The sequence below is a fragment of the Odocoileus virginianus genome, chromosome 6 (assembly GCF_023699985.2).
Source record: "Odocoileus virginianus isolate 20LAN1187 ecotype Illinois chromosome 6, Ovbor_1.2, whole genome shotgun sequence".
Classification (NCBI taxonomy): Eukaryota; Metazoa; Chordata; class Mammalia; order Artiodactyla; family Cervidae; genus Odocoileus; species Odocoileus virginianus.
In genome coordinates this window covers 83,621,965-83,633,225 of record NC_069679.1, presented here as the reverse complement: position 1 = coordinate 83,633,225, position 11,261 = coordinate 83,621,965, and the positions used below count along the sequence as shown (strand labels likewise).

Genomic DNA, 11,261 nt, shown 5'->3' with positions numbered 1-11,261 from the left:
TTGTCTTCAATTACTGTTTAGGATAATCAGCTCAAATGGAAATTTTTATTCGAAAATGCTCAGAAGACAAAGCTGGATTAGGAACCAGATTTTAAAAGTCTCCTTGAAAGACCATCTGTTTACAGACACCCTTCTCACACCCCACCTCGCCCTTGATTTGGACCATAAGTTCACAGCAGAAGCACCGCTGAATTTAAAGACACACACACACTGCTACTATGAAGTCCAGTTCCCACATATATGTTCTGAGCTTGTCTTGTTTCCCCCGTTATGTAAGCACTCTGGGGCAATAAAACTTCACTTATATCCAGCAGTTTGCAAGTCTCAAAACATCAGTCTACCTGACTGTACAATTCTTTTATTGGCAATCGACAGCACTGGTGTTTTATTTACGTTGATCACATAGTCGATGCTATATGGAATAACCATTTAGTAGCCTATTAGCCTGTAACATTTTTATTACTGTTGTTAAATATCATTACCCATACTGAACTGTGCAATAGAAAAATCAAGTCGGAAAATCCAAATACTCAGAACTACAGAGCTGTTACTCACCACCCCCCACCCCCTGCCCCAACACACCCACTTAATCTGTAGATTCTGATGAGAAGAAAGAAAAACAATGAGTTTTCACTTCTCACAGATAGAGGTCACTAATGGCCTGGATTTGAATCGCTGTGGCAGAAACCACAAAGTTATTAAAGTAATCTAGTGAAAAATGAACTTGAATAGAAATTGAAGATACCGAAAGAGGGTTATCCAGAAAGGTCTGACCTGAATGGAAATGAAATTACATCACCTTGATCTTTGTTGCATCTTCTAAGCAGAGCAAAACCAACAGAGAGGGGCAGGCACCCTCGCTGTTTTTTAACTTCAGAAACTGGGGACCGTGGAAGTGCCAATTCTTCCTCGCAGAGCACAGAACTGAAGAGTCAGGAAGAGGAGCTGCTCACACCTGGTCTCTACAGAATAAGGCTTCTGCACTTCTACCTGCTTAAGCCGTGCTTGAAACCAAGCTTCAGACTTGGAAGATATAAGGTTGCTTTCGGGAGATGTGTCTAAACCCTAAATCAAACTCTCCAGCAGGCCAGAATATAAATGTAAGGGGTATCAGAGGAGGTTCAAATTAGATCCAGGCGGTCAAAGGCAAACCCGGATAAGGTCGTAGTATCTGAAACCCAGCATACAGGAACAGCCATGCCTGTTTGGGGGAACCTGAGGCAGCCCAGCCTGGTATCATTTGGAAATCTACTTTCTTGTGTTAAAAGCTTCCCCTGGAATTTCTAAAACTGCAATGAAGCTACTGAAGTGTTAAGACACAGGCATCTTTAAAAAAAAAAAACAAACAGCATTCCTTCCATGCTAGGTTTGTAATAGGTCTGCTTCAGTGCAGATAGCTCAATTCTTTTTCCAATTTCTTGTACCTACTGCCATGAGACATGGAGTGATGTTTGAAAATGCATTTTCCAACCTCCTCCAGTCACAGACACTTGCAATTCAACATGACAGTACGGTGTTGCACGGTCACCCATGTGATCATTAATAATCCCAAAATGGTTTAACCCTCTCCCGCACTTCTGCTGTGGGGCTTCCGACGAGGGCAGGAAGAGAAGTTATACTGGGGGACTAGTGATGTTGTAGGCGAACAAGCAACTTTTCATGGCATGCCGGAAAGACTCTTTAGTCAAAGACTGATTCTCATCTAATATGGTGGCCTGCCAATCCTATGTATCTGGCATGTTGCTCAGTGATAAAAAAAAATGTCCAGGGCTAACACTTCAGATACTAACCTAAAATTGTACATTCATACTGATTCATACTGCAACGACCAAATACATCCCCAGACACAAGCCAACCTGCATTCTATCTACCTCAAAATGTTCGGGGGGGGGGGGGGGAGTCATCTTTTCACTGGAGATATAATAAGGTCATACAGCTGAAGTCCATAGACAATATCGGCGGGAGAAGGAAGGTCGCCATCATACTAGCTTTTGACTGGGAGAAGTTAGTCATAATAAATTTAGCAAGAAGCCTGTGAGCCAGTGGACATGCCCCAAAGCTCCCCGACCCTGGGTGATTAAAGAGTCTCCCAGCTGAGTAGGGAGCAACAGCTCCCATTTAGAAGAGGCTTTGCATACCAAATGCAGCATGTAAAGAAATCTAATCAGCACCTTGCACTTCTGCGCGAGCATTTACACGGATTTGTGCCTTGCACTTGATTAGCTTACTGGAAGCTTTAGAAGAGATTCCCTCCACTAAAATTAATCAAGAGCTCTCGGAGACTGATTTCCTTCTCTTGTAAATGGAAGGAGTTTTCCAGGTGAATAAATAAGGATCACACTAAAGATGATGGAGCAGCAAACGCCGAAATGCTTGGAAACTGGAAACTCTACTAGGGGGAAAGACGTCGGGGAGTTGGGGCTGGACCCTTTTTGCTCTCAGGGTGAGACGCAGGAGCTATTTGACGGGCATAAGAGAGGTTACTGCTCAGGAAACGTGAGTCCGCTGCCCGCGGCTTGGAGCACACACACGACCACTCACTACCCCCCCTCCCACCTCCCCACGCCACTGTGCATCAGGCCACCGAGGAAAACCGGCCTCTCCGCAACGCCACTGACCCTCCACACGCACTCACACACCCGGGCAGACAGAGGATCCCTGCACATCCACACTACCAACGGTTAGCGTGGTTCCTCTCACCGTCCTTCAGTCAAAATGAGAGTTCCAAAGTTCCTATTTTCTGACGCCAGAAGGTGAATGGAAGGAGGGAGGCAGGGCTCCGGGGATGCGAAAGGGTGAAAAATACATGTTCCCTTTGCTTCGTATTGTCGCACCTCGCCCCCTCCCTGCCAAGTAGCTTTCTGGCAGCTCAACGGGGCAGGCGAATGAGGATGGGCTCGTATCGTTTTTGAAAGATACTAAATTGGGGTGAGAGAGTAGGAGGGCGAGGATGGGACTGAGTGAAATCTACGCAGCATTTCCTTGGACTGGAGAATACTAAAAGCCATTGAAGAAAGATTCTAACTGTCCTCTGGGCTCCAAAAGGAGGCACCAGCTGGGGCCGAGGGCTCCCACCCGTCCTCGGGGGAGGCTGGCCTCCCAGCGCAGCTGCCCACGCGGCGCGAAGAAGCGCCGGAGATCTCGCCCATGTTCTAGGAGACCTCCCCGCGCTGGGTGCCCACTCCCGGGGATCTCGAACTTCGCCTGGATCCGACTTGCCGCCAGATCCGGCGAGCGTCTGAAAAGGCGCTGGGGGAGGGAGCGGGAGCCCCGCGGACCCGCCGGGAAGGAGAGGGTAGGGGGGTGCGCATTACCTGCGAAGGTTTTGGAGGTCTCCTGGCGGCCCCGGTAGAAATCCCGCTCGGCGCCGCGTCCTTCCCCAGATCCAAACTTTTGCTCCGTTCTCCGGGTGGCGGCGGCGGCGGCGACGGCGGCGGCTGCCGGAGCCCGGCCCTGTCGCCCGCAGCGTCGGGGCGCGGGGGTGCGGAGGCCGGAGCCTCGGAGCGGCGCGCGCCTCCCCGCAACCCGCGGGCGCCCGGGCGCCCGGCTCGCCTGGCTCGCTCTCGCCTTCCTCCCCTACGGAGCCGCTGCATCGTCTCCCCGCGGCCGCCTCCGCCACCTCCGCCTCCAGGGCTCGGGCATGCCACTTTCCTCTGGGCTCCGGCCGCCGCGGCCCCCGCCTCCTCTCCCCGCCTGCAGCCTCTCCTCTCCGCCTCCGCCGAGCCCACGCGCCCCGCAAGCAGGCGGGGGAGCGGGGGACCGCGGCGGAGAGCAGCCCCGCAGCTCCTGGGGCTCCCCGGAGGTGGAGGAGCCCGGGGGAGGGCAGCCGGAGAGCCGGGCGGGAGGGCGGGCGCGCCTCCGACGCCGGGGAGCCGATCGCGCCGAGCCGAGCGCGGGGCGCAGCGCTGGGCGCGCGAGGCGCTGAGTCCGGCGGCGGCTCAGACCCGACTGCCGCCTGGGCACAGCCCGGCCGGGCTAAAGTAGGCGCCGCGGCGCCCACCCCCAGCCCTCCGAACACCCCCAGGAGGTGTTTACAGGAAGGAATTCGAGGGATCGCCTCCGCCGCTGCCGCGCTCCTCCTCTGCCTCGGTCCCCGGCGCTCTGGCGCGCTCCCCTCCTCGAGTCCTCTTTCTCCCCCTCCCTCCCTCCCCTCCGCCCTCCCTCTCGGAGTCCCTCCCACATTTCTGGTTTAAAGAATGCTCTGGAGGCGCGGCTGCAACCCCAAGCTTTCCAAGAGGCAAAGTCAGCCGCGGCCGTTAACCCTGTCCTCCCTGGAGCGCGTGGCCGCGGCGAGCGCCGGGGCCAACCTCGCGGGTGCCGCCCGGACGGCGCCCGCCCTCCCGACTCACTCTCTCCGCTGCACCCTCCCAGCCCAGCTCTGAAGAATGTGGCCACCGTCGGAACAGCCGAAAGTTGATAACCCCCCCTTGCCCGCCCGGCGTGGTCCTTGACCAGCTGATCTAGGATTTAGACGCTGAGGAATGATCCAAACGGGAGATTAGAGGGTAAAAAATACATCTTTCAACCAAGATGGCGTAATTTCAAATGCAGGCAACCTTGCTGAGTTGCCCCCTACCCCACCCCTAGTTCCCTGATCCCGAATCTTGTTAAATAATTCAACCGGGAAATAATCCAAAGTTTAATATAATTAATTCAAACACCCCCGTTTTCTCCTTGCACCCTGGCCGCTGGAAAGAGCTCGTTCATTTGCCCCACAGATGACAAGGAATGACCACTTTCAGACGCATCATTTAGGAAACAGGTTTGACAGCGGGGGGAAAAAAAAGCTTGATTTGCATACAGGCTCTGTTTCCACTCGGCGATCTTTTTGCAAAGGTTAAAGAGGAACGTAAGAAAACCAGGTCCACGTCTCTCTTGGAAAAGGGGGGGCGGGGGAAGCTTCTGCTTCTCTCCTCTCACTTCATTACGGTTCCTCCTGCCTCCAGTAAGTTGCTGTCATGTTTTAACAAGTCTGGAGAGAGGCTCAGGCTGAACAGAAGAGGGAGAACGAGTTCGCACGAAGCGCGGGGCTGCAACGAGACGCGCCGTCGGTGGGGCCGGGCGGGAAGCAGCCCGCGAGCTAGAAGGCGGCCTAGGAACATCTCCCGAGGGACCCACTCGACTATCGCAGCAAAAGAGTTAGGCGGGGGCGGTGACCATCGCCAACCCGGGTTTGATTTCCCCGTCCTCGGTTCGGAGTCTAAGTCACTTGGCACCACTTTCCTAATTGTTTTTATTTCCTTCGCATCCCTGTTGTGTCTACCGCCTTCACGTTTTGTGAGCGCCTCCATGGAGTTAGGCAGACTTGGAGGAAGGCCCAAAGTGCCTCCCAAGCACAAGTCGCGCCGAGATCCACCCAGACGCATGCTCGAGACGCACGCTGGCACACGCGCTCACACACACACGCACACACGACCCTGGGTCGTGCCCGCGGGCCGCTGCTCCCGCGTGGCCTTCTGAGAAGGTGGCCCAGGAAAATGCGTTTGCCTTACAGATGACAAAGCAGCCCTTCTCCCCTAAACTCAGCATGTGATTCATACACATCCCGGGTTGGGGGTTGGCTGGGGGAGTTAAGAGGACCAAGGCTGACAGTGAGTGCCATCTTGCTGGGAGGTGCCAGCATCAGAGCCCCGGGGACCACAGCAGCGGTGGCCTCCTCCTCCACCCGCCGCCGCCGCCGGCCGGAGCCCCAGGCGCTCCGGGAGTTTACCCGGCATCAAGGGTGGGTTCAGCCCGCCCTGGCACCCTCTCTGGATACTTCCTTTCCCTGGTTAGTGCCCCGACCTCAACCGGCAACCTTGATCTTGGGCCTGATTACAAATGAGAAGTGACCGCGCCGGCGCTGAAAGCGCGGGGACAAGCCCTAGACCGATCGGCGTGGCTGAGGAGGCATCTTTCCAGGCTGGGGCGCGGTGGCAGCTGGCGAGACTCCACTCGCGAGCTCCTAGCTGTCCGCCTCGCCTCTCAACCCAGTGCTAGGAGGCGTTAACCGCCCCCCTCCCCGCGCCCCGCGCCCCGCGCCCCCGGAGTCGGGAACGCAATCCCAGTTCAGCCTGACGGGCTCCTCCCGCCTTCCGCCGTCACCAGTGGCGCGCCTAGAAGACGCGCTGGAGGGAACTCAGTGCCAGACCGCTGAAGTCCAGCACGGCTGGAGAAAGACTTTGGGGTTGAGGGGTGGTGGGGGGAGCAGCTTCTGGCCCAACTCGAAGGAAAAGGAACCAGCACCCTCCGCATCTCGTTAGCCGCTCATGGATCCCCGGTTGCGGGCAGGGGCAAGCTGGTGGTTTTAGATGCAACCGCTTGATGGTAATGCCGGTGACAGAACCAGCAGATGGAGCGTGCGCAGGGGTGGGGGCCTAGAGGAGCGTTGCTCTCTCAGAAGTTAGCATTCATCCTGGGGAAATGAGAGGTTGGATTCAGGCAAGCTTAGTGGATCTAGAAACCCTAATTTAGGATCGATGCTCCGGGGGGACTAGCTCACTTGCGTCTTGACCCAGAGCTCAGTTAAAAAAACTCCTTAGAGGAGGGAGGTTCGACCTGCAGCTAGATTTCCCTTCTCTGAAAAACTCCTTAGAGGAGGGAGGTTCGACCTGCAGCTAGATTTCCCTTCTCTGAAATCGGGAGAGAGTTAAGCAGTCTGTTCTTTCGGTGGATGAAAGATAAAGCCTAAAGCATCCTACCCCAAGGATCACCCCCAGCGGATTAAATAATAGTAATAACAGTCCCCCTTAAGAGACCGCGTGGGGTGCGCGAGCGGCAGCCCCGCCGGTTCTGGCAAAGTCCACCTGGCACCTCAGCCCCTTTACCTGGCGGCCGCGGCTCCTCGCACCGCGCTCATCCGAATCCGACAGGGTCAGGGAGGTGGGAAGGGAAGGAGCTGGCTCCACAGCAGCGAGGCTCCCGGGGCATGGTATTATTTTAGGGGTCGCCGCCAAGGTCCCTCCTGCCCATCGTTGAGAACTGCCAGCCCGATCCCCGGGCTGGGTGGACGCAGCGGCGGGCGCGGAGCTGGCGCGTCTTGGCTCCTGGACGCGCGGGACCGCAGGCCAGAGATGCCCCCGGGGGCGGGGACCGCGCGGCCGCTGGGATGATCTCCGAGCCCCCCGGTTCCTCCGCGGTGAGGTTGGAAGGTGCCACACTCGCAAGCGACGGCGAAGGGTTTCGAACGTACAACTAACTCGCAGGTACCCAGCCGGAGACTGAGAGCCGCCTTCCCCCTCCGCCGCCTCTCCCTCCTCCCGGGGAGGGCGCTAACTTAACCCTGTGTGCGCCCTGCGCTCCTCCCTGGAGAAGCTGTGAGCCACGAGGAAACCGCAGGCGGCGGCTCCCCGGCTGCGAGCTTTGTTCACGTGCGTTTCCAGTGGGCGTGTTCCTGTCTGGGGGCACTCGCGTGGCAGGACGCCAGGGGCAGGCTTCCAGCGCCCGTCTCCGGCATGGGAAGGAGCCCTAGCGTTTCATCCGGACCAGACCCAGCCCTCCCTTGGAATCTTTTTTTTTTTTGCCTACAGTTACTAGATTTATTGGAGTTGCCAGCAAAGTTGGGTTTTATTCCTTTTTTTTTTTCTGCCCCCTCCCCCTCCTACTCGGGACCCCCGGATTATTTCCTTTCCTAGACGGTGCTTTGAAGTGTGGAACTCTCTGCTCCTTCTGACTCTGGATTTTTAACTGTTTGGCCTGTGCGAGACGAATTGTAGAAGGCACCCACCCACTCACGCCAAATTGAAACGAAGCCGCAAGGAAAGGGGTCTCCCAGCCACCCAGTGTCCGCGGCAGCCCAGAGACCACAACATATTCAAATAAGATTAAGAGATCGGAAGATGGGGGTGGGATAGGGGTAAGGGATTTTTGAGACCTGAATGGGGAAAGAGGTGAGGGACGCGGGGAGACACAGACAGAGCCCGCGCCTTAGAATGGAATCAACAAGGCAAACACGGAAGAGAATGACGATGCAAAAAATATGAGTCCCGACATGGAAAGCAGTCAAATTTAAGAACCTGGATTTTAATGCTTATTTCCCCAGTTTCTTTGGAAGCGATAAAAAGAGAGAATATGAGCCTCCGCCTTGGCCACCCAGACGCTTCGCATTTTGTAAACATCTTCCAGTAAGTGCTCCGGACTCCCAAGAAGTTAACTGAAATTGGAGGCGAGGCATCCCGTGGAGGAGGAATGGAAGGTTAGACGAGAGAAAACGGAGGGCGGAGCGCCTCGCTGTCAGCGTCGGCCCCCAAAGGGCCACTCAGAGCGCCCACTCAGACGTCCCCAACCGACTGCTTCCTTCCCCATCTCCATTTCGAACTAAAGAGAGACCGAGCCTTTAAAAGCCATTCAGAGAAGAACACTTGAATCTTGCCGAACCCGAGTTATTTTATATAGAGGAAATCCACCGGAGGATAGATGTTCCCAGTTTCTCTCTGCTGCATAAAAGCCGTTTCAGCCGCCTCTCTGAGCCAGGCCAGCCCGCCTCGTCAATGGGAACGCTGTTTCCAGCCCGCTGGGTACAGAATTCCGTTGTAAATCCTTCTAGTTTGCCAAGGTGGCAGCAAAGCATAGGAATAACTCCTCAGGCTGCAGCAGCAACTGGGAGACCACAGTTTAGGACGAATATTCATCTGCTTGCTTTTAAACAGCCATCTTCGTGTGTGTGAGTGTACAAAAGTATCCGCACGAGGTGGTTCTTTGGAAACCTCAGTGTGATAGGACAGTATAATTATTTCATCTTTAAGGATGCATTTTTGTTTAAATGCAAAACGTAGCCCTCTTCGGGTTTTACTTTCTGATGTATGCTGCTGGAAAATGAATGAGACTGAGAGAAAGAGAGGGGATGCTTGCAAATGTCCAGAATTTGCATATCCATGATTGCTGTTTCTAAAGTATAAGAAGAGACTGTGGTGTGAACATACTCCCCATTAAAGACTGCTGGTGCTGTTATTTAATCAGGACAAGGAAAATGAAGTATGGAAAATACCACACCAAATGTATGAGCCGAATCACTGTAAGAAATGTCTTAGGCACATGACCCATGAGTCAGCTCTAGAAAAGTATGATGGTGAGGCCAGAGGAAGCAAAAAAAAGTTAACATGGTTCAGGGACTCCAGAGTATAGTAGTTTTGCAGACTCACAAAACTGTGATAGTTAGGTTAGTTTATAGAGAAACTATCACTAATACATAGGTATAGAGAAGGAGAGAAGCAAAAAGCAAATTTGTGAGCTTCAAAAACCAGAAAGGCTGTTAGCTGTGCTTAGGACTTCAATCTTCAGTAGAGTTTGCAATTGAAACTTCATAGTTTCAAATCCCTTAGGGCCTCCTCTCCAAGTTTCTTATCCCCCGCCCCCCACCTCCTCACATGTACATTGACTTTTCTTTCTACTACTTGGTTAAAGTAAAGATAACATAGAATTTGGATTCGCAAGATCATGGTTTAAGCCCAAAGGCACTACAAATGTTGATCCTGGGTAAATTCAGCTTCAAGCCACTGTTCACTCATTTATGCAATGGACATCACAACACGTATTCTACCAGCCTTATAATACTGTCAAATCATGAGTCAGTGTTTGTGAAAGTGCTTCAGAAATTTCAGTTGCTGTTGTTGGTAACGGTGCTATCATTACATCGTACAGTGTTAGCCTTCAGAACGTAGGAAAGTTACGTCAACCTAAAGGTAGTTTCTTCTGATAGTATCATCTTAGATCACCTTGGAACGTTTATCAAAAGGAAGAACCAACGCTGTTACATTGTGACTAACTAAATTCAAGGCTTCATTCCTATTTGTCAGTTTTTCTGCTATCCTCCTTTGTCTCAGAATCTCAGCTAGGGTACCAAGCCGCCCTTAGCAATCACCTCTCCTGTGCTGTGATGGGTTCTCAGTCTTTCATTGTTTTCCATGATCCTGAGAATTCTGAATGAGTAAGTCAGGTATTTTGTCTCTCAGTTTGGGTTTGATGTTTTCTCATGACCAGGCCCCAGATCAGTCTCGAATTATGGGCTTGGGGGATGAACACCATGGAGGTGGAACGTCATTCTCATCACGTCTTGTCAGGTGGGAGAAGATATCCGCATGACATCACTGATTAAAAAGTCATTACTCCTTAAGATATTTTGTGCAAGATTTCTCCACAATAGGATTGTTTGTCCATTTCCATGCTCTATTGTTCAGAAATGAGTTACTAGTTCCTGCCCACTCTCAGGAATTTAGAATTTTTGAAAGGGCAGAATAAGTGTGCAGGGGGCTCATCAACACCCCAAATATCAAATTCACCCAGAAATTCTCTCCCAGGAAAAATTCTTCCTATATCTATGTCCTTAAAAAAGTGTTCAACCATCTCCTCTTGGGAACGTATTTTTAACCCATCTTTCCAAATTCAGTCATTCTCCAAATCCTATTCTTTTCTAACATCCCTTTCCTTTTCAATCCTTCCTGCAATGTGTGATTGGTTCAGAATTCCAACTTCCCTATGGAAAGATGACACCCAGGACTTCTTACTTTTATCTTTCTTTCATGGTTTTCTGATAGTATGGCATTCATTTCATTCTCCCTTAAAGTGACAGTAGCTATCTTCATATTTATCTCTGGACTAAATCTAGTTGTCTCAAAAAATTGAGATGGCATTGGGTTTCTATTTTCCCGGTAAATATTCAGAGCACCTGTGTTGACTTTATGAGTTAGTTCTTCCAGCAGGTAGACAGAAATGCATTCTTTCTCCTACATTGAGAACCAACATAAGGAAATCCATGATTCACATACTGCAAAAAAGTGACTTTCCATTTTTTTCGTTAAGTATAAAATACTCCTAACATGTGACAACTGCCCGGGTAAAGTATCTCCCTGCAATGCAGGAGACCCTGGTTCCATTCCTGGGTCAGGAAGTTCCCCTGGAGAAGGGATAGGCTACCCACTCCAGTGTTCTTGGGGTTCACTGGTGGCTCAGCTGGTAAAGAATCTGCCTGCAATGTGGGAGACCTGGGTTTGATCCCTGGGTTGGGAAGATCCCCTGGAGAAGAGAACAGCTACCCACTCCAGCATTCTGGCCTGGAGAATCCCGTGGACAGAGGAGCCTGGTGGGCTATAGCCCATGGGGTTGCAAAGAGTCGGACACGACCGAGCGACTAAGTCCAGAACAGCACAGCAGTGTCTGACACTTGTTTTATGAGTGTGGCTTGGTTTCTGTGATTCAGTGACAATAAAATGAACATCTTTCTGACTTTGGAACACCATGCTACAGTATGTGGTTCGTCTATTCATCCAACAGACGTCTGTAGAGAA

General features: G+C 52.4%; 1 long non-coding RNA gene across 1 annotated transcript; it reads right to left on the bottom strand.

Annotated features, from left to right (window-relative positions):
- Positions 1–4,626: 4,626 nt before the first annotated feature.
- LOC139035698 (uncharacterized) lies at positions 4,627–7,355 on the bottom strand. Its single transcript, XR_011488407.1, has 2 exons — positions 6,807–7,355; positions 4,627–6,394 (listed from the first exon to the last, which is right to left on the bottom strand). It is a non-coding gene; the product is annotated as an uncharacterized lncRNA (long non-coding RNA).
- Positions 7,356–11,261: the final 3,906 nt, after the last annotated feature.